Genomic DNA, 19,910 nt, shown 5'->3' on the forward strand with positions numbered 1-19,910 from the left:
AAAATACTAATTGGTCTATAGTTATTTATGTCAGATTTATCCCCAGCTTTAAATACTGGGATTACAGAGGTCAATTTCCACACCTTAGGGACAATTGAGTTTTTTATACATAAATTAACCAGGTGCATGATTGGAGGCGCTAAAGCCTCCTTATTTGATTTTATAAAGCTAGTATCGAGCCCATAAATATCCTTGGCTTTAGAATTGTTCAAAGCCGTAATGATATCAATAACTTCTAGTTAAGTTATTTCTTGGATGTGAAATTTTGACTGAGTATTGTCAGATAGAGTAGCAACCTGCTGGTCAGAACCTTCAAAAAACGTGAAATGTTTCACCAAATCTTCTATTGATTTAATAAAGAAGAAATTAAGCTCTTGTGCCAGAACAACAGGGTCTCTCACCAGCTGATTGTTAATTTTTAATTCCAAGCCTTTATTTTCTCGCTTGGGTTGTTTCCCTGTCAATTTATTAATGTGCCATATTTTTTTATTGTTACCTCTAGCGTTTTCTATAATTTGAATCAAAAAATTTGCTTTGGCCTTCCGTAATTCAGACATTACTTTATTTCTGGCTCCTGTAAAATTAAGTCTGTCTATATTAAGGCCAGACTTAATAGGTTTTCTGAGTAACTGATCCCTGTGCTTCATTAGCTTTAAACAGGCAGAGTTATGCAAGGGGAGAGAGTTGGACTTCTTTCTCCCATGGTGCCCCCTCCTGGAGAAAGAGAGTATAACCTCTTTAACTTTTGAGAGAAATAAGTCACTGCTAGCATCAGCATCCCTGCAATCCATGAGGCCAGTCCAGTCAATATCTTTCAAAGCTCTACCCACACATTCTAGTTGATTCTTGGGATTTGTCATATTAATTGTACGGTTTGTTGAAGTATGACATTTTCTAGACGTTTAATCTTTTTAGAGAAACAAATTGCATTATGGTCTGAGAGACCTGTTAACAAGTTATGGGTGTTTGTGATTCTTTCCGGTTTATTGGTGAAAACTAAATCAATTTGAGAGTGAGAACAATGTGTAATTCTGGTAGGTTGTTCTATTAACTGAGTGAGGTTAAAATAATCTGTTAAATGCTTGAGGTTTTGTCTGTCTTTTTTATTATCCAATTGACGTTAAAATCTCCAAAAAGATTTTAAAATTAAAATTGTTTTTTTATAATTACATAACCTAAGGAGAGCTTTGAGGTGGTCATAAAAATCCAGACTGGCAGTAGGTTTGCGATAGATGCAGATAACTGTCAGCGACAACCGCCCCACCCCTACCCTGACCCCTATCTTTCCTAAAAGTTCTGTACTCTGGTAGTGACACAGCAGCCTCAGGTGAGGAGCTGGTAAGCCACATTTCAGATAAATCCAGAATTACATAACAAATGTTCTATCTGTTCACGTTTTGGCACCAAGCTGCGAACATTTAAATGACCCCCAAACAACCCCCCCTTTTTATATACTGGATCCCAAACAGTCCCAGCCTGATTAAGTGACTGAATAATTTAAATCGTTTGTGTTTTCTGAATACTGGGTTACGAGTCTTACATGTGGTAGTGTAAGGGAACTTTCTTTTGTACCGGGCGTTATGGTGGTGACCTCCTGCTGCAGCGCTGGTTCCCGGCCCAGACCCGCCGGATGACCCGCAAACCAACCAGTCCCAGCCGTGCACAGTGTCCCCCCGTCGCCTTGGACCGAGGGTAGCAGCGCGGGGGCGAAATCAGTATCAGGCAACAGCAGACGACCCTCGGCCGCCCGCTGCCGCATCTCCGGCCCACGGCTCAGTACCGGCTCGCCGATGGCAGCTAGGCACAGTCCGGCTGTTGCAAGGTTAGCAACAGGTGTTGGATAGAGGTGTTCCATAGGCTCCTGCTGTTGCAAAGCTGGTTCTCGGCTCTGTACAGCTGCGTGGGCCGCCCACATCCAGTTAGAAGTGAACCGGTTCCGAGTCTCTACACCTGTAGTTGTTGCAGACGAGCAGCCACTGGAAACCCGGCTCTGTGACGTGAGCCCTCGGCCCAGCGGCTCTTTAGGATGAATTGCTGTAACTCGCCATAGCGGCTGGGAAGGGTAAGTTGCCAAAGGCATCACACACGCTGCTGGAAGCAACTTGATAGGAAATAACGGCTGATGGATGGTCGCTGCTACAGGCCACGTCGGCCCCAGCCACGGCTGCATTAGCCAGTAAGAGTGGGCCAGCTGGGTCTGTTGCAGGGCTATGTTGGCCTGCAGAGGTGTATAGTCCAGGTGCCAGAAAGTAAAAATCCTGCCATGTTTTTGGATCTGCCTCTACATCTAGAACAGGTGTTTTCACTAACGAGCTCATCTAACTGGTAGAGGAGCTGGTTTAGTGATGGTTGGGACAGATGCTGGACAGGATTTCTACTTTCTGGCACCTGGACTATACACCTCTGTTGGCCTGGTAGTTAATGTTCGTAGGATGAGGGCCAGGGTTAATCTCCACATCGCCTGCCAGTAATACCATAAATACCAGAAGTAAAAGTCTCACAGCTTTACTGGCTGGGTTGATGTTTCCATGCAGCGTGGATGGCACTTTGGCTCGCCCATTGTTTAGGAAGGTAGAATACAAGAGACACTGACTCCCGCAGGACGGAGCACAAACATTATATTCGATGGATACGCGCTGTCGAGTAGTTAATAAAAGCAGACATAAGATATAAACAGCATTAAGTATCCAACAAAAAGTGGAGATTCTTTTATTGACGGCTTTAACCGAGTTAGACGGCACACACGGGGCACCGGCTAAACCACGCGTGTGCTCGGCTGCCATATTCATTCTTCAACTGAGCTTTAAAAATTCGGATTTAAAAATTGCCTTGATCAGTAACGACAACGGACAGTCTGCTGTGTGTGTAGGTGTAGCACTCATAGATTCATAATAGGAAGCATTCTCCTTATCAATATAAATGACATCTGTTGACGGAGATAGAGTTACATTTTTTTCAGACTATGTCAGGTCAGAATAACCCCTATGAGCCAAAATAATGTATGTAGGCTAATGCAGCAGGTGTGGAGGACCAGGCTCCTGATAGCAGCATGACTACAAAGAGCGTGCGTCTATCCAAAATACTTCAGCCTGACTCGACCTAGTCTCTCCTCCTCAGCCTGACTCCACCTAGTCTCTCCTCCTCAGTCTGACTCCACCTAGTCTCTCCTCCTCAGTCTGACTCCACCTAGTCTCTCCTCCTCAGCCTGACTCCACCTAGTCTCTCCTCCTCAGCCTGACTCCACCTAGTCTCTCCTCCTCAGCCTGACTCCACCTAGTCTCTCCTCCTCAGCCTGACTCGCCTAGTCTCTCCTCCTCAGCCTGACTCCACCTAGTCTCTCCTCCTCAGCCTGACTCCACCTAGTCTTGGCACAATGTCCACGAGTAGGCTACCATGAATAGGACAGGTCAGGATCATAGAGACACAGCAAGTCCTGTTTTTCACCTTTATGAGGTAAAAAAAAACTGTCTGGTAAAAAGTCACTGTGACAGGTGGACTGTGGCTGGTGTTTGATGAATACAAGTTTGATGAATATATTACTGCAGTTGTTGAGATTATTAGAAAAGGCTGATAAAGTTGCCAAATGTGTTTTAAATGAAGTCAGTTACTAAGGGCAGTATAAAAAGTGCTGTGCATGTGTGTTTCTATACCAATGCACCTTCAATTATTTTAGTTGTTTCATTTTTTTTTGTATTCTTTAGTGACTATAATTTGGGAGGATTGTACATTTTTAAGAACATCCAAGTAGTAGTAAGTAGTAAGTACAATCCTCCCCAGTGAAGCAGGGTAATGCGTTTCTTGTAACGCGTTACTCTAATCTGACCACTTTTTTCAGTAACGAGTAATCTAATGCGTTACTATTTCCAAACCAGTAATCAGATTAAAATTACTTATCCAAGTCACTGTGCGTTACTATTTTTGTCATTTTCCTTAGTAAAAATATACATTTTTGCTTTCTTCTTGCGTCTCTTGGAGTCAAGTCACATATGCGACAAGTCACGTTTTCAGCATGTGGACAGTTCACGGGTACCACGCAGCGACACAAACATAAAAAACAATGGAGGGACGAGAGAGATGCGCGCTTTCTAGCTGGAAATATAGTCACTATTTAGAGTTTGTGTCAGCAAAAGACGGCAGTATTAAGGTTGGTTGTACACTCTGTGCTAGTGGCGACAAAGTGCTATCTAGCTACAAAAATACTACGTCAAATCTGAAGAACCATTTGGAGTCGCGGCGCTGCAGTCAAACTTACAGAGCAAGTCCCAGCAGGTGGTGGGAAGCAGAGAGCAGGAGGTCCCCCACCACCCAAACAACTAAAGCTGGACTTCGTTGCAAAACCAGTAAGTGGAGAGTTGAAGAAGTTGGTCTGGCAGTATGTTGTAGAGGAAATGCTGCCCTTAAACACAACTGACTCGCTCTCTTTTGTGCCATAATGAACCAGATCCTACTACTGGCAACGCCGAGCTGCCTCACAGTAAACCGGTTGTCATTTTTATGTTGAGGCTGTGGGGGGGGGGGTTGTCGGCAGTTGCTGAATGTAACTAATAAAGTAACTTGTAATCTAACTTTGTTACTTTTAAAATCAAGTAATCTGTAAAGTAATTTAAGTAACTAAAGTTAAGTACTTTTTCAAAGTAACTGTGGCAACACTGATCCTCCCCAATTCTAGTCTTAGTCCACTGAACCAGTAACAATATAGTGTAGACTCCTGTACCTATATGTAACTACAGGGAGAGGACACCACAATGGTTTTTGACCTTATATTTAGCTGGGGAGGAAATAACTGATGAAAATACTCTGTTAGATTCATGTTTACAGTGTGCATGGAATTTATCACTTAATTATCTTTATAGTTTCTAGATTTTAGAGTCCAATGTCTTCAGTGTCTTTCTGTTCTACGTCCATATATATATGAGGGAGCAAAGCATATAATATGTAGAGAAGGAAACTTGGTGTGTTATTTATGTGCGTTTTGAGATGCCTAATGAAGTCTGACGTTGATCCATCATATATCTTGGTGCCACACACCTTGCATTTAGCTGTAGGCTTACTGCCACTGTTTACCAAGTTATTGAAAGCAAAACTAATGACAAAAGGCATGACAGCATTATTTTTAACGCCCGCACATAAGGCGTAACGCATGTGTTAGGTTGCACATTATGGCAAAGGGCAGGGGACATGTAGCTTGTCATATGTTTCCCTAACAACGTATACGTAACAATATGCTTTATCTGTTTTCCTGGATTTATAAATTCTACTTTTGTGCGATACCCCCCTGAACACTGACCTGAACATGGCTGGTATCAGAGTCCCAGTCTGCTGCTGGTCTTCTGGGGACCTTGTTGCTCCGCTGCTCCTGGTTCTGGTTGTCCTCCTCCATTCCTCTCTTGTCCTGAAATCCAGCAGATGTCCACTCTGGATTCTGTTCAGTACAAATCAAAGCACGCACAGATATTCAGGAGCTGCTGTCTCCTCTCCTTTTCCTCACATCCACACACAACTAAAACAACAGTCGGCAAACTCAAAGCAGCGGCTGGAAAACTGTTCCATTTCCTTCACACAATGAACTCAGAGTAGTTTGGAGAAAAACAGCATTATATTAAACTGTGAATAAATCTAAACAACTGCACAACAAAAGGTCAACATTTTTTTTTATTAAATTCACTCAGAGCATTTCAGGAAAAAAGGAAACTCAATAAAAAGTGATTTTGCCGACACTAGATATCAGTCCAAAGCTCCCCACTATATGTGATTAAAGTGCTGCGAGCTGTAAGTTCACCACTTCTACAGAAGGCAGAAGATGACGTCATCTCGGAGACAGCTGTCTTCCTGTCTCACTCAGACTCCGTTGTTTAGGTGTGCTAACTTACACTAACAACTTTACTGTCCTCAATCTGAACTCGGTGCAGATCAAAGACCAGAACTCTGGTCCGCTTGAAAACGGGGGTCCCGGTTCAGGTGGGAACGCGATCCGACCCAAACACAGGAAGTGGACCAAAACCAGAGCATTTACTAGCCTGCAGTTTCAACCTTTCACACAGTTTACAGACTTAAATATCTGGTTTAAGGGATGAGAACTTTCAGATCCATATGTAATGCGTGTGCAGGTTAGTTCCAGTGGTGTAGTCTACGTGATACGCAGGAATGCGCAGTACACCCACTAAGAAAGCTCCAGGATTTCCATATACCCACTTAAGAATAGGGTTGGGTACCGTTTGGATTTTTACGATTCCGATGCCGAACGGGTACTTTTAAAACGATTCCGATTCCTAAACGATTCTTAAACCGATTCCTGAAAAACTGAAAAATGACATAAAAGAAAGGCTTTTTATGGAGTTTTTTTTATTGAAAATTATTTAAATTTAACAATATATTAACGTTTAAATATAATAACTAAACCTAAGTCACCTAACACATAACTACAATCATTTAACAAATAACAGTTACACTATTAACAAGTAACAACAAAATAAATGTTGAGTTGGTATGCCAACCAGCTTCAAACTTTAGCAGTTCTTTAGCAGAAAAATGACCATATTTGCCTTCTCTGGCAAGATATGACACCTCTCCTGACTTATGGCATGTCCTGCACAGGAGAAAACTCTCTCAGACGGTGTCCAAGAGGTCTGTACACACCCAGGTAGGAGTTTAAAAGGGCAATTTGGGGAGGATGTCCTGCCTCCCCCACCACCAGGCTACAGGGTCCTGTCCTAAACGATAGACTAGCAGAGTAAGTGCAATGTTTACTAGTGATCACGTGCAGTCAGTGAATGGTTAATATGCTTTTACGTCCGTTTTGACCGCGGTGAAGATAGTTTAATATTTGACATTCGTCGGTTTTCGCGGATGTTACCTTCAATAGCTCCGTGTCAATACTTCGATTTCCCCCAGTTTCTGGGTATGTTGTAGAGATTATTTAGACAGACGTTTCACACTCATTTTTAACTCAAAATCACCAAAAATGTCGACACAGTTTAGAGCGCAAAGAACTGAATGTCTGTCCAACGCGCCCGTCACAATAGGCGTACTTAGGGACCGTCGTAAAATTGCAACTCCACTAATTTTAATCTTCATTAACTTTTTTGTTTTACAACATAGACATATCAAACCACTTCCATTAAAGAGAGGGAGAGCCAATAAACATTTCACACTTGAGAATTAGTAAAAATAAATAAATGTAAGGCTAATAGTTACCAATAAATATGGTAGTTTCAACCATTTTCTAATTAATGAATATATTGACATCAAACCACTTGTAATATGTCTCAGACATCTTATCACAACTTTCACAGCTGTTAGTCTGTGAAAAAGTAGTTAGGAAATCCCGTAGCATCCTTATCAGTGACCTATTGTCTATAAATGCATATTTAAAGCTTTTCAATTCATTAGCTTGCTCATTTGTTACTATAATCACATCGAACCACCTGTAATATGTCTCTGGCATCCTCTTACAAATTTCACAGCTGTTAGTTTGGGAAAAAGTAGTTAGGAAATCCCGTAGCATCCTCATCAGTGACCTATAGTCTATAAATGCATATTTAAAGCTTTTCAATTCATTGGCTTCCTCATTGTTGAATATAATCATATCAATCCACCTGGAATATGTTTCTGGCATCCTCTCACAAATTTCACAGCTGTTAGTTTGTGAAAACGTCTTTAGCAAATCCCATACCATCCTCATCAGTGACCTATAGTCTATAAATGCATATTTAAAGCGTTTCAATTCATTGGCTTGCTCATTTTTGAATATAATCACATCAATCCACCTGGAATATGTTTCTGGCATCCTCTCACAAATTTCACAGCTGTTAGTTTGGGAAAAAATAGTTAGCAAATCCCGTAGCATCCTTATCAGTGACCTATAGTCTATAAATGCATATTTAAAGCTTTTCATTTCATTGGCTTGCTCATTTTTGCATATAATCACATCAAACTACCTGTACTATGTCTCTGGCATCCTATCACAAATTTCACAGCGGTTAGTTTGCGAAAAAAGTCTTTAGCAAATTCTATAGCATCCTCAATGCATATTTAAAGCTTTTCAATTCAATGGCTTCCTCATTTTTTTAATATAATCACATCAAACCACCTTGAATATGTCTCTGGCATCCTCTCACAAATTTCACAGCTGTTAGTTTGTGAAAAAATAGTTAGCAAATTCTATAGCATCCTCAATGCATATTTAAAGCTTTTCAATTCAATGGCTTCCTCATTTTTTAATATAATCACATCAAACCACCTGGAATATTTCTCTGGTATCCTATACAAACCACAGTTTATAGCTATTGTTAAAAAGTCTTCAGCAAATCCTATAGCATCCTCAATGCATATTTAAATATTTTCAATTCATTGGCTTCCTCATTTTTTAATATAATCACATCAAACCACCTGGAATATGTTTCTGGCATCCTCTCACAAATTTCACAGCTGTTAGTTTGTGAAAAAGCAAATCCTGTAGCATCCTCAATGCATATTTAAAGCTTTTCAATTCATTGGCTTGCTCATTTTTGAATATAATCACATCAATCCACCTGGAATATGTTTCTGGCATCCTCTCACAAATTTCACAGCTGTTAGTTTGGGAAAGAATAGTTAGCAAATCCCGTAGCATCCTTATCAGTGACCTATAGTCTATAAATGCATATTTAAAGCTTTTCAATTCATTGGCTTCCTCATTGTTGAATATAATCATATCAATCCACCTGGAATATGTTTCTGGCATCCTCTCACAAATTTCACAGCTGTTAGTTTGCGAAAAAAGTCTTTAGCAAATCCTATAGCATCCTCAATGCATATTTAAAGCTTTTCAATTCATTGGCTTCCTCATTGTTGAATATAATCATATCAATCCACCTGGAATATGTTTCTGGCATCCTCTCACAAATTTCACAGCTGTTAGTTTGCAAAAAAAGTCTTTAGCAAATCCTGTAGCATCCTTATCAGTGACCTATCGTCTATAAATGCATATTTAAAGCTTTTCAATTCATTAGCTTGCTCATTTGTTACTATAATCACATCGAACCACCTGTAATATGTATCTGGCATCCTCTTACAAATTTCACAGCTGTTAGTTTGGGAAAAAGTAGTTAGGAAATCCCGTAGCATCCTCATCAGTGACCTATAGTCTATAAATGCATATTTAAAGCTTTTCAATTCATTGGCTTCCTCATTGTTGAATATAATCATATCAATCCACCTGGAATATGTTTCTGGCATCCTCTCACAAATTTCACAGCTGTTAGTTTGTGAAAAAGTCTTTAGCAAATCCCATAGCATCCTCATCAGTGACCTATAGTCTATAAATGCATATTTAAAGCGTTTCAATTCATTGGCTTGCTCATTTTTGAATATAATCACATCAATCCACCTGGAATATGTTTCTGGCATCCTCTCACAAATTTCACAGCTGTTAGTTTGGGAAAAAATAGTTAGCAAATCCCGTAGCATCCTTATCAGTGACCTATAGTCTATAAATGCATATTTAAAGCTTTTCATTTCATTGGCTTGCTCATTTTTGCATATAATCACATCAAACTACCTGTACTATGTCTCTGGCATCCTATCACAAATTTCACAGCTGTTAGTTTGCGAAAAAAGTCTTTAGCAAATTCTATAGCATCCTCAATGCATATTTAAAGCTTTTCAATTCAATGGCTTCCTCATTTTTTAATATAATCACATCAAACCACCTGGAATATGTCTCTGGCATCCTATAACAAATTTCACAGCTATTAGTTTGCGAAAAAAGTCTTCAGCAAATCCTATAGCATCCTCAATGCATATTTAAAGATTTTCAATTCATTGGCTTCCTCATTTTTTAATATAATCACATCAAACCACATGTAATATGTCTCTGGCATCCTATCACAAATTTCACAGCTGTTAGTTTGTGAAAAAATAGTTAGCAAATCCCGTAGCATCCTTATCAGTGACCTATAGTCTATAAATGCATATTTAAAGCTTTTCATTTCATTGGCTTGCTCATTTTTGCATATAATCACATCAAACTACCTGTACTATGTCTCTGGCATCCTATCACAAATTTCACAGCTGTTAGTTTGTGAAAAAGTCTTTAGCAAATCCCATAGCATCCTCATCAGTGAACTATAGTCTATAAATGCATATTTAAAGCTTTTCAATTCATTGGCTTGCTCATTTTTGAATATAATCACATCAATCCACCTGGAATATGTTTCTGGCATCCTCTCACAAATTTCACAGCTGTTAGTTTGGGAAAAAATAGTTAGCAAATCCCGTAGCATCCTTATCAGTGACCTATAGTCTATAAATGCATATTTAAAGCTTTTCATTTCATTGGCTTGCTCATTTTTGAATATAATCACATCAAACTACCTGTACTATGTCTCTGGCATCCTATCACACATTTCACAGCTGTTAGTTTGCGAAAAAAGTCTTTAGCAAATTCTATAGCATCCTCAATGCATATTTAAAGCTTTTCAATTCAATGGCTTCCTCATTTTTTAATATAATCACATCAAACCACCTTGAATATGTCTCTGGCATCCTCTCACAAATTTCACAGCTGTTAGTTTGTGAAAAAATAGTTAGCAAATTCTATAGCATCCTCAATGCATATTTAAAGCTTTTCAATTCAATGGCTTCCTCATTTTTTAATATAATCACATCAAACCACCTGGAATATTTCTCTGGCATCCTATAACAAATTTCACAGCTATTAGTTTGCGAAAAAAGTCTTCAGCAAATCCTATAGCATCCTCAATGCATATTTAAATATTTTCAATTCATTGGCTTCCTCATTTTTTAATATAATCACATCAAACCACCTGGAATATGTTTCTGGCATCCTCTCACAAATTTCACAGCTGTTAGTTTGTGAAAAAGCAAATCCTGTAGCATCCTCAATGCATATTTAAAGCTTTTCAATTCATTGGCTTGCTCATTTTTGAATATAATCACATCAATCCACCTGGAATATGTTTCTGGCATCCTCTCACAAATTTCACAGCTGTTAGTTTGGGAAAGAATAGTTAGCAAATCCCGTAGCATCCTTATCAGTGACCTATAGTCTATAAATGCATATTTAAAGCTTTTCATTTCATTGGCTTGCTCATTTTTGCATATAATCACATCAAACTACCTGTACTATGTCTCTGGCATCCTATCACAAATTTCACAGCTGTTAGTTTGCGAAAAAAGTCTTTAGTAAATTCTATAGCATCCTCAATGCATATTTAAAGCTTTTCATTTCATTGGCTTGCTCATTTTTGCATATAATCACATCAAACTACCTGTACTATGTCTCTGGCATCCTATCACAAATTTCACAGCTGTTAGTTTGTGAAAAAGTCTTTAGCAAACCCCATAGCATCCTCATCAGTGACCTATAGTCTATAAATGCATATTTAAAGCGTTTCAATTCATTGGCTTGCTCATTTTTTGAATATAATCACATCAATCCACCTGGAATATGTTTCTGGCATCCTCTCACAAATTTCACAGCTGTTAGTTTGGGAAAAAAAAGTTAGCAAATCCCGTAGCATCCTTATCAGTGACCTATAGTCTATAAATGCATATTTAAAGCTTTTCATTTCATTGGCTTGCTCATTTTTGCATATAATCACATCAAACTACCTGTACTATGTCTCTGGCATCCTATCACAAATTTCACAGCTGTTAGTTTGGGAAAAAGTCTTTAGCAAATCCCATAGCATCCTCATCAGTGACCTTTTTTATGGATCAATTTTTTAAAAAAATTTTTTTTTTTTTTTTTTCTCAAAATATTTTTTTTTTTTTTTTTTTTTTTTTTTTTTAAAATATTATTTAAAGGCAATACTATTAGCAACTTTTCCAGCCCCTACAGGTTTGCTCACTGGAACTATAGCTTGCAGTTCCAATGAGACAACCTGTAGGGGGACCAAAGCTGGACATGTTGCATAAGCCTTGAACAGTATTATTAAAAAGACAATTGTTTAAGAATTAAAGATGTGTATGGTGTAAAGCCCCATGATAATATCCATTTAAGCTAAAGAAATTCATTTCTTTGCCATTTTCCAGTCATTGAACACATCGCCCCTGTGTCGACCCCTCCCAATCTGCCTGCCTGTCATGTCCTGCTCCGGTTTGCAGGTACTGTGAGTGGGCGGGTAGGTGGAGCTGGGAGGGTCGTCTGTACCTGGCCATCTGGGTGTGGCTTAAGGAAGGCATAAAAGATTGCTCTCCTGGGAGTCTCACTCTCTCTCAGCTGGTCCTCCTCCCATCATCCACCATTTAGTTCTTTGTTTGGTTTGTTACACCTTACAACACACATCACACCATTTATTCACTCATCCACACATGGCAAACACGACTGATGTCTACTACATTTACACATCCCACTATTGCATTTATGTTTAGTTAATTTGGGTTATTAGTATATTTAGTTAAATAAACTACCTTTTGTCAATCTATCTGTGTGTGACCTCCCTTTTGTTGCCGGCTTTGAGCCAAGCGGTAACACCCCCCAGAGGCCATCGGTCCACACCAGTTTTTAGGTCATGGTGCAACAATAAATTTAGATAAACCAAAACAATAAATCAACCACACAAAACTAAAGCCTCTGGGTCCCTGTGGCAATGTTTTTACATTACATTACATGTCGTTTAGCTGACGCTTTTAGCCAAAGCGACTTACAATTGCTATATATACTTATGTCAGAGGTTGCACGCCTCTGGAGCAACTAGGGGTTAAGCGTCTTGCTCAGGGACACATTGGTAGATGTATCGCATTGGGAATTGAACACAGATCTCCCACACCAAAGGCATGTGTCATATCCACTGCGCCATCACCACCCATGTTGTCTGACAACGTTGTCTTGTCCCAAAAGCACGCCAGGTTAGCCTATTTGGTTTGCTGTGACAATGTGCTGTGCATTTTCTTCATAAATATGTTTTTTAAGTATTGTTTCAAGTCAGTTTTGTTACTCACCTATTGCATTGTAAGCTAAACAATAAACACTTACGTACAAAATATTTTCTTGTTTTTACTTTCAATTTAATTTTACTGAGAGTGAGGTAGCAACATTTTCACCACATCAATCAAAATACATTTATAATGTCTGATGCCTTCCTCTTGTTAAAATGGGTATGCTGCACTTTGGTCTTCGCTGACTAACCTTATAACTAATGTCATAATCACAACCATTCTTTGTAGATTGTCCTTGGTTAAAGGGTACGTTTTTAATTTTTCACAGTAAGCAATAAATCTTGCAGTTGAAGTTGTATGTAATTATGTGGATGCAATGGGTATGAAAGAAAAAAACTGCACAAAGTAATGGGTTATGCATTAGTTTTACTTAATTTAACCACTAGGTGGCGCTCCAAACACAATCAAGCTTTATGTTACTTTTATCCAAAAATCAGGTAGAGTAAGAAAAATAATTCTGTAACAACTTAATTATTGTAGACAGAGATGGGTAGTTTTTAAATCACTTTTAAATTACATAAAATCTATTTTTTGTAAGAAATGTATGTATTTTTTACATTTTTTAAATTAATACCTTTTGGCATATGTCATTATAATATTTTGGGATAAATCAAAGAGAATCATGGGACACTTCCTGTCAGCTCCAGCCACATGATCATTCAGAATCACCACATTCCATCCGTTCCTTTTGAACATTGGCTTAAGGAAAGAATCTGCTTTGGAAGTTGGTGTCAATTTCCCCTAAAAAATGGTATGTAATCAAAATATGATCAGATATTTCCTACTAAGGCATACTAATCTTCTGTTGTAAAATACAAAAGAGAGTTATTGCAATTAGCTAACATGTGCTCTACAACTTGTACATATAGCCTACCTTACGTTAGCATACAAAATACCACAGACATGCTCAGGCTGTTTCACAAACCATCCATCCATCCATCCATCCAGACACACATACATATATATGTATATATATACATACATACACATATATATATGTATATATATACATACATACATACACATATATATATGTATATATATACATACATACATATACATATATATATATATATATATATATATATACATACATACATATATATATATATATATATATATATATATATATATATATTTAAGAAGTCATGTAAGATATTTTTTTCCCGTAAATGGTAGTCACCAACTGGGCAAATTCATTCTGATATCCATAACTTTAAATATGTTCCCTCTTCATCTTCTCAAAGTACTACTTTACATTGATAGATTTGATGAGTAAGTATTTTTTATGTGTAACAACTTACTTTAGGATTTATGTGTGTCCATCTCTGCTTGTAGGTTGATTTGATGCCAGTCAACAAGTGGATAACATAACATGTTTTGCCATGGTTCGTTATAGAAAAGGCACAAAGCTCAAAAAGGAGGATCTTTGGACAGAAGCAGGGGGGAGAGATAGAGTAATAACAGAGTTACTCTCTCTGAATATTACACGGGCAAATACCAGATGGAATTCTGATGTATGGGCAAAATTATCTGTTCGTTTATTTGGGATTGCAGATGTGTCATATAAAAAGTGGTTGAATATTGTGTGGCAGCAAAATAGAAGAGGGGTTAGGACAGCGGTCAATGCAAATTGGAGTGACTCACAGAAAAATGCCAATGCTGACCGCCAAATAAACGTTGAGAGCAAGATGGCAACAGATCCCCCCCTGAAAAAAAATCAAGATGTAATAGATTTTCATGTGGATAACCATACAGCCTCAGTGGATGAAGAAGACCACAATGGTGAAGCAGATGATCACCTCATTGATAATGCCCCATTATCAAGGAGTTTGCATGACCTTCAAGATGAAGGAGTAATGCGTAACGCAGATGTTGAGCCAGCTGATCACCTGATAGATAATGGCAAATTATCAACAGATTTCCAAAACCCTCAAGAGGAAGAAGTAAAGGAGAATGCAGCTGAGTCAGATAGTCAGGTACCAATGGATTCTCATGATGATGCTCAATGGGATAGTGTGGAATCAAAACATGACACAGAAGTGGACAAAAATGAAAGTAGGATAATCAAGCCTGGCCCAAGAAAATTCAAAATTAAGATCCCCAAGAAATACTGGGGTAATATACAAAAAAGGGATCCACCAAACTAAAAAGGCCATGGACAAATATAATATACAAGCAGTTCAGGAAGTACAACCCTTGCTGTACTCTTGTTTTCAAATACCATCATGTTAAAACGCAAGACAGCAGGAAAAAATCATGTCCTTATTTGAGGATCAAGGCTGTGTGTTCATTTTCAACCTGCAGAGCAATCTATCTGTTCAAAATGCCTAAAAAACCCTCAAACACCGCAAAATCAGTCAGCATTCAAGTGACACGTTTTGGAAAGGTAAAACATTTAAAAGGTGAGATTCACTTTAGGCCTGCCAACTACAACAAAAGAGGCAAGATTGCAAAATCCCTTATAAGTGGAGTAAGCAATACATATTACAAAAGGCTGTCTGAGACCCCTTCTGCAGAGTTGATGGCAAGTAATTTCAGTCATGCCCTGACCAAAGATATAATCAAGGCTGTTTCAGTGGAGATGAGAAAAAGCACACGACTCCATGATGATGTTGTAATGGAGCTAATTTTAATTCAACAGATACTGAAAGAGAGTGAAAGCAAATTCACATTTTGCCCAGGATACATCCAGCATCTACAGATCGATCCATTTGGTGTCCACCTATACACAGAGACAGGCCTGTCCATTCTCTTTGGCATCGCACAAAAATTCAAAAACGACCCTTTTTCTGGATGCCACCGGAGGAGTAAGTCACGGCTCCCCAAACCAGCAAAAGAGAGTCCTGTACTATGCTCTCTCACTGCCAGGGAATGGCAAAACAGGCCTCCCTTGCCCATTGCTGAGATGATAACAAATGATCACACTGTACCGAACCTGGCCTTTTGGCTTTTAAAAGTGACAACGAAATTGGGCAAATTGACCACACATAAAATCCATCAAGTGGAAACCGACTACAGTTGGGCACTTATTCAAGGTGTCCTATTAGCCTTCAATAGGCAGGGTGTGTTGGCATATTTGGACACTGTGTACAATATCTTGAAACAAGGCCGTACAGCTGAACAAACCTAAAGGCAACACAGTGCTGCACTTGTGCTCAGCACACATTCTCAAGGCACTCTCTGTGTCCTTCACTAACAAGGTGAAAGATAAGGGCATTAAAGAGTTTGCCACTCATTGTGTGGCACTGATGATCAACAGCACCAGCCTAAACAGTGCTTTACAGATTTTTGGCCACATGTCTGCGGTGTTTTAGCTGAGTACTCCAGTCCAACTGTGAGGAAAAGCCTCAGAGCTCTTCAGGACCAAATACAAAAAAATCACCTCCCTGATGACATCGCTAGTGACTTTTTAAAACCAGAAGACACTGAGCCCTCAAGGAAAGCCAACACTCTCCTCAGAAACTCCCCATTCCACGTAGACTTCAAAACAGTCCAGAGAAATGTGGAGTCCATGTTAGAGGAAGAGGACAACAAAACGGAGGAAAATACGTACCACTGTCCGGAGGTCATAAATGTCCTGTTCCGGGACTACTTGGGGATATTCCCCCTTTGGTCAGGTGTCATGCTGGGTGATTTGGCCATGTATGCTACTGATGCACCTTCGAAAGAGAAAGCAGAGAGTGCTTGCACCAGGCAAACAAACTGCCATGCAGAGAACTGGTTTGGGATAGTAAAGAACAACATACTTCAAAAAGAAAGTTTTCTGCAAAGGGGGGATTCATTCAGAAGCTACATGCCTCTCTGAGAGCACGCTACATGGAGCATAGTCTCCAATATGGTTTAACACTGGACCAAAAGCCATTGAGGTGTAGGGTTGACTTGTTGGATCACTCTGAAGAGCAGTGGGCAAAGAGAACTGTAACCTCTCGTCAAACAAAAACAAAATACTTTGACCCTCCCAAGAACCTTCCAACTCCAAAGGCAGTAAAATGGAAAAAGATGAAAGCAACAAGACAGAAATCCAAGGTATATAATAAAATATTCTGTCTAATTAATTTCATTTTTTATATGCTGTACATTGTTGTATTTTTTGTGTACATAAACCATATTTGATACCATAATCACATGAGGACAGCACATTTCAAATGCTATTGTAATTGAAAAGGTTGGATAATAACTGGGATTTGGGGTTTACAGTTATAGTTGTGCTAGATGAAAAGGTAATGGGGTCAATAGATGTATTTTTATTGGGGCTGTGTATGTGAACAGCAAATTTATTGGTGAAGTAGCCATTCATTTTGTAGTTATCTTGATGACTGACTGACCTTATTACTCCTTGTCTTATTGCAGGTAGCAATTTTATTGACTTTGAAAAAAACACAATGCAATATTGTTAGTGTCTATTTTGTATAATCAGACATAACAGTAATTACTTCTCCTCAAGTCCCCTACCCACTGTGTGTTTTTTCTTTTAATCACAGAACACTGCCAATAAGAATACAAGTGACGAAGAGAAACACAAAGATTTTCAAACAAATAAAACTGCAAAGGTAAGAATTATGGATTTTTAAGTTATGTTATAAGTGTTTATTTTGTATAATCTAACTTGAAAGCAATCCGCACCTCACCTGTTGATTTTCATTTTTAGAGGGAAGATGGAAGCAAACGCAGCAAGCTCAGTGGAAAGGTATGACATATTAAAGTCATGAATTGCAAATCCACCATATGAGTACTGTATGCTCACTTACTAAGCAAACTATGATGTATTTGAACAGACTCACTACTGTACAAGACTAGGGAGAATATTAACCATCCGCTGTGCATTTTATTTGTAATCACAGAACACTGCCAATAAGAATACAAGTGATGAAGAGAAACACAAAGATTTTCAAACAAAGAAAACTGCAAAGGTAGAGAATTATGGATTTTAACTTACCATTGATACCATCATTAAAATACTTCATCTTTTGCATATCCATCCATTAAAAAATAACATTGATAAAATAAGTACTACTACAGTTATTAGAAAATGTATATATTACATATATTATATTTACCTTTTTGACATTACATACCTCTCAGACTGAAACCGATGAGCAAAAGCTGAGAGGAAGAACCCCACAACGTTCATTGCTTCCAAAGACACAGACAGAACAGGTAGGACATTGTGAATTCTTAGTATCTGGTGTTAATTCAATTGTCTTTATTAAAATCCCAATTAATAAAGTGCTTTTTATGTGGTAGTTACAGCAACACTACTGGGCTGAAGAAATGTTCTATTGTGTGAATCATTTTAAGATTCTGATAACTTAATTAGTCCCCAAGTAGCAATGTAGTTTTACAAGTAATCATTAGATGAATAATGCTCATGTGTCCTTGAAAGCCTAGTCCAAATTGTGGTATAGTACCACCTGTTTTTTTTGTTTTTTCAATTATTGGTGTTAAGGAAAAACTCAGGAGCAGCACAACTCATTTACCATACGTGAAAAGGTTTAGGGTACTTTGATGAATTACACAGGAGCATTTAATTAACACTCAATTGAGGATAGAATTAAGCAGGCGGTACAGTTTGACCACTAATGTGCTGTGTCTTCCCATTTGACAACAGAATAACAAATATTCTGTTAATTATTTCACAACAGAGAATTTCAATTTAGTATATTTTTTCTGTTTTTATGGCAAGGTCAAGATATTGTGGAAGAAGCAACCTTCTGAGGAGGTAGTTTCTGTTTTGAACACAAAGAAAGACACCTCAGTATTACGCCTCAGAGAATTCCAGACCCTGTCAAAATCAGAGTGGCTCATGGGAGAGGTAAGGGGATGCTGTAAGAGATTGAACCTACAGTATCTGGCTGAAACACTCATTAGAGTAGGGTTCTTTTCATGGTTTCAAGGTTAACGAGCTGAGACTTGGCGAGGTGATCAATTGATCATTTAGGTTAAGAAATGGGCAAGCTTAAACTGATGGCCTCAAGCGTAGTCCCAAGACACACAAGGCTCAATAGTGGATATGTGGTGTCTGAGACTATTCTCTCCTTTTAATGCTTATTATCTTGTGATTACGTTGGACCCAAGGCCCAACCTGTGTGACTTCTTTTCATTTTCCAGGAATATGTCCAAGCTTCCCAAGCCACATTGTTTATTCAAAAACAAAAAGACAGCATTGGTTGTAGCTACAAATAAAGATTTATCTGCCATTACTCTTCTGATGATTTTGATTGTATGTCTTCCAGACAATTGATTATTACATTCAAGTCATCATGAAGCAGTGTTCTCAGGACAACATCCTATACATTAACCACTACACAATGCATGTGATCCTGAATGGCTCACCTGAACAGAAAAGTAGATTTACCATGCGAGGCACAGACTTCAACAAAGTTCAAGGGGCCATTGGTTTTGTCAATGAAAGACAGCACTGGAAACTTGTGGTAAGCCAACGTGTGTTGTATAAATATAGACATTATCTGTTCTCCATTTGTTCTTAACCTCTCAATGTAATATCCACTCTCCCTAAGTACCTACATACCATCTCAAAGAAAATCTTCACCCTTGATCCACTGGTGCTGATGGATGTTGATATGGTGCAGCGGGCCATTTATTCCTTCAGGTCAATACATTTCTTGCTTTTCTTTTCTCTTTACTGTAACAACTAACTGCTACGTATTGTAAGCTAAAAATTATTATTATGCTTAAAAATTATGCAAAGTCAGTGGTTAACCAATGCGTCATAATGATTACACGGTTTCAGTCGGTTCTTTAAGATGAGGAGGAACCGTCTCGGCAAACAGGAATGGACTGACATAAAATGGATGCCTGGGGCTATACAGCACTCAACACAGAAGGATGGGTCTAGCTGTGGTGTCTTTGTAATGCAGGTGGGTATAGTGTATTTAATTCCCTGTGAACATAAAACAATATATTTTAGTGTAACATAAATTTGGTCCAATTGATGTGGAATTGTC

At 38.5% G+C, this 19,910-nt stretch overlaps 2 protein-coding genes and 1 long non-coding RNA gene across 3 annotated transcripts in view; 1 reads left to right on the forward strand and 2 right to left on the reverse strand.

Moving 5' to 3' along the window:
- The window catches only part of LOC120570817 (NACHT, LRR and PYD domains-containing protein 3-like), a 172,096-nt gene that overhangs the window by 121,992 nt on the left and 30,194 nt on the right, over positions 1-19,910 (reverse strand).
- LOC120571282 overlaps positions 1-19,910 on the reverse strand; it is a 175,363-nt gene that overhangs the window by 115,291 nt on the left and 40,162 nt on the right. The gene's annotated exons all lie outside the window — the stretch shown is intronic.
- LOC120571786 lies at positions 16,792-17,632 on the forward strand. Its single transcript, XR_005641300.1, has 3 exons — positions 16,792-16,971; positions 17,427-17,495; positions 17,594-17,632. It is a non-coding gene; the product is annotated as an uncharacterized LOC120571786 (long non-coding RNA).

Source organism: Perca fluviatilis, chromosome 2, assembly GCF_010015445.1.
Source record: "Perca fluviatilis chromosome 2, GENO_Pfluv_1.0, whole genome shotgun sequence".
NCBI lineage: Eukaryota > Metazoa > Chordata > Actinopteri > Perciformes > Percidae > Perca > Perca fluviatilis.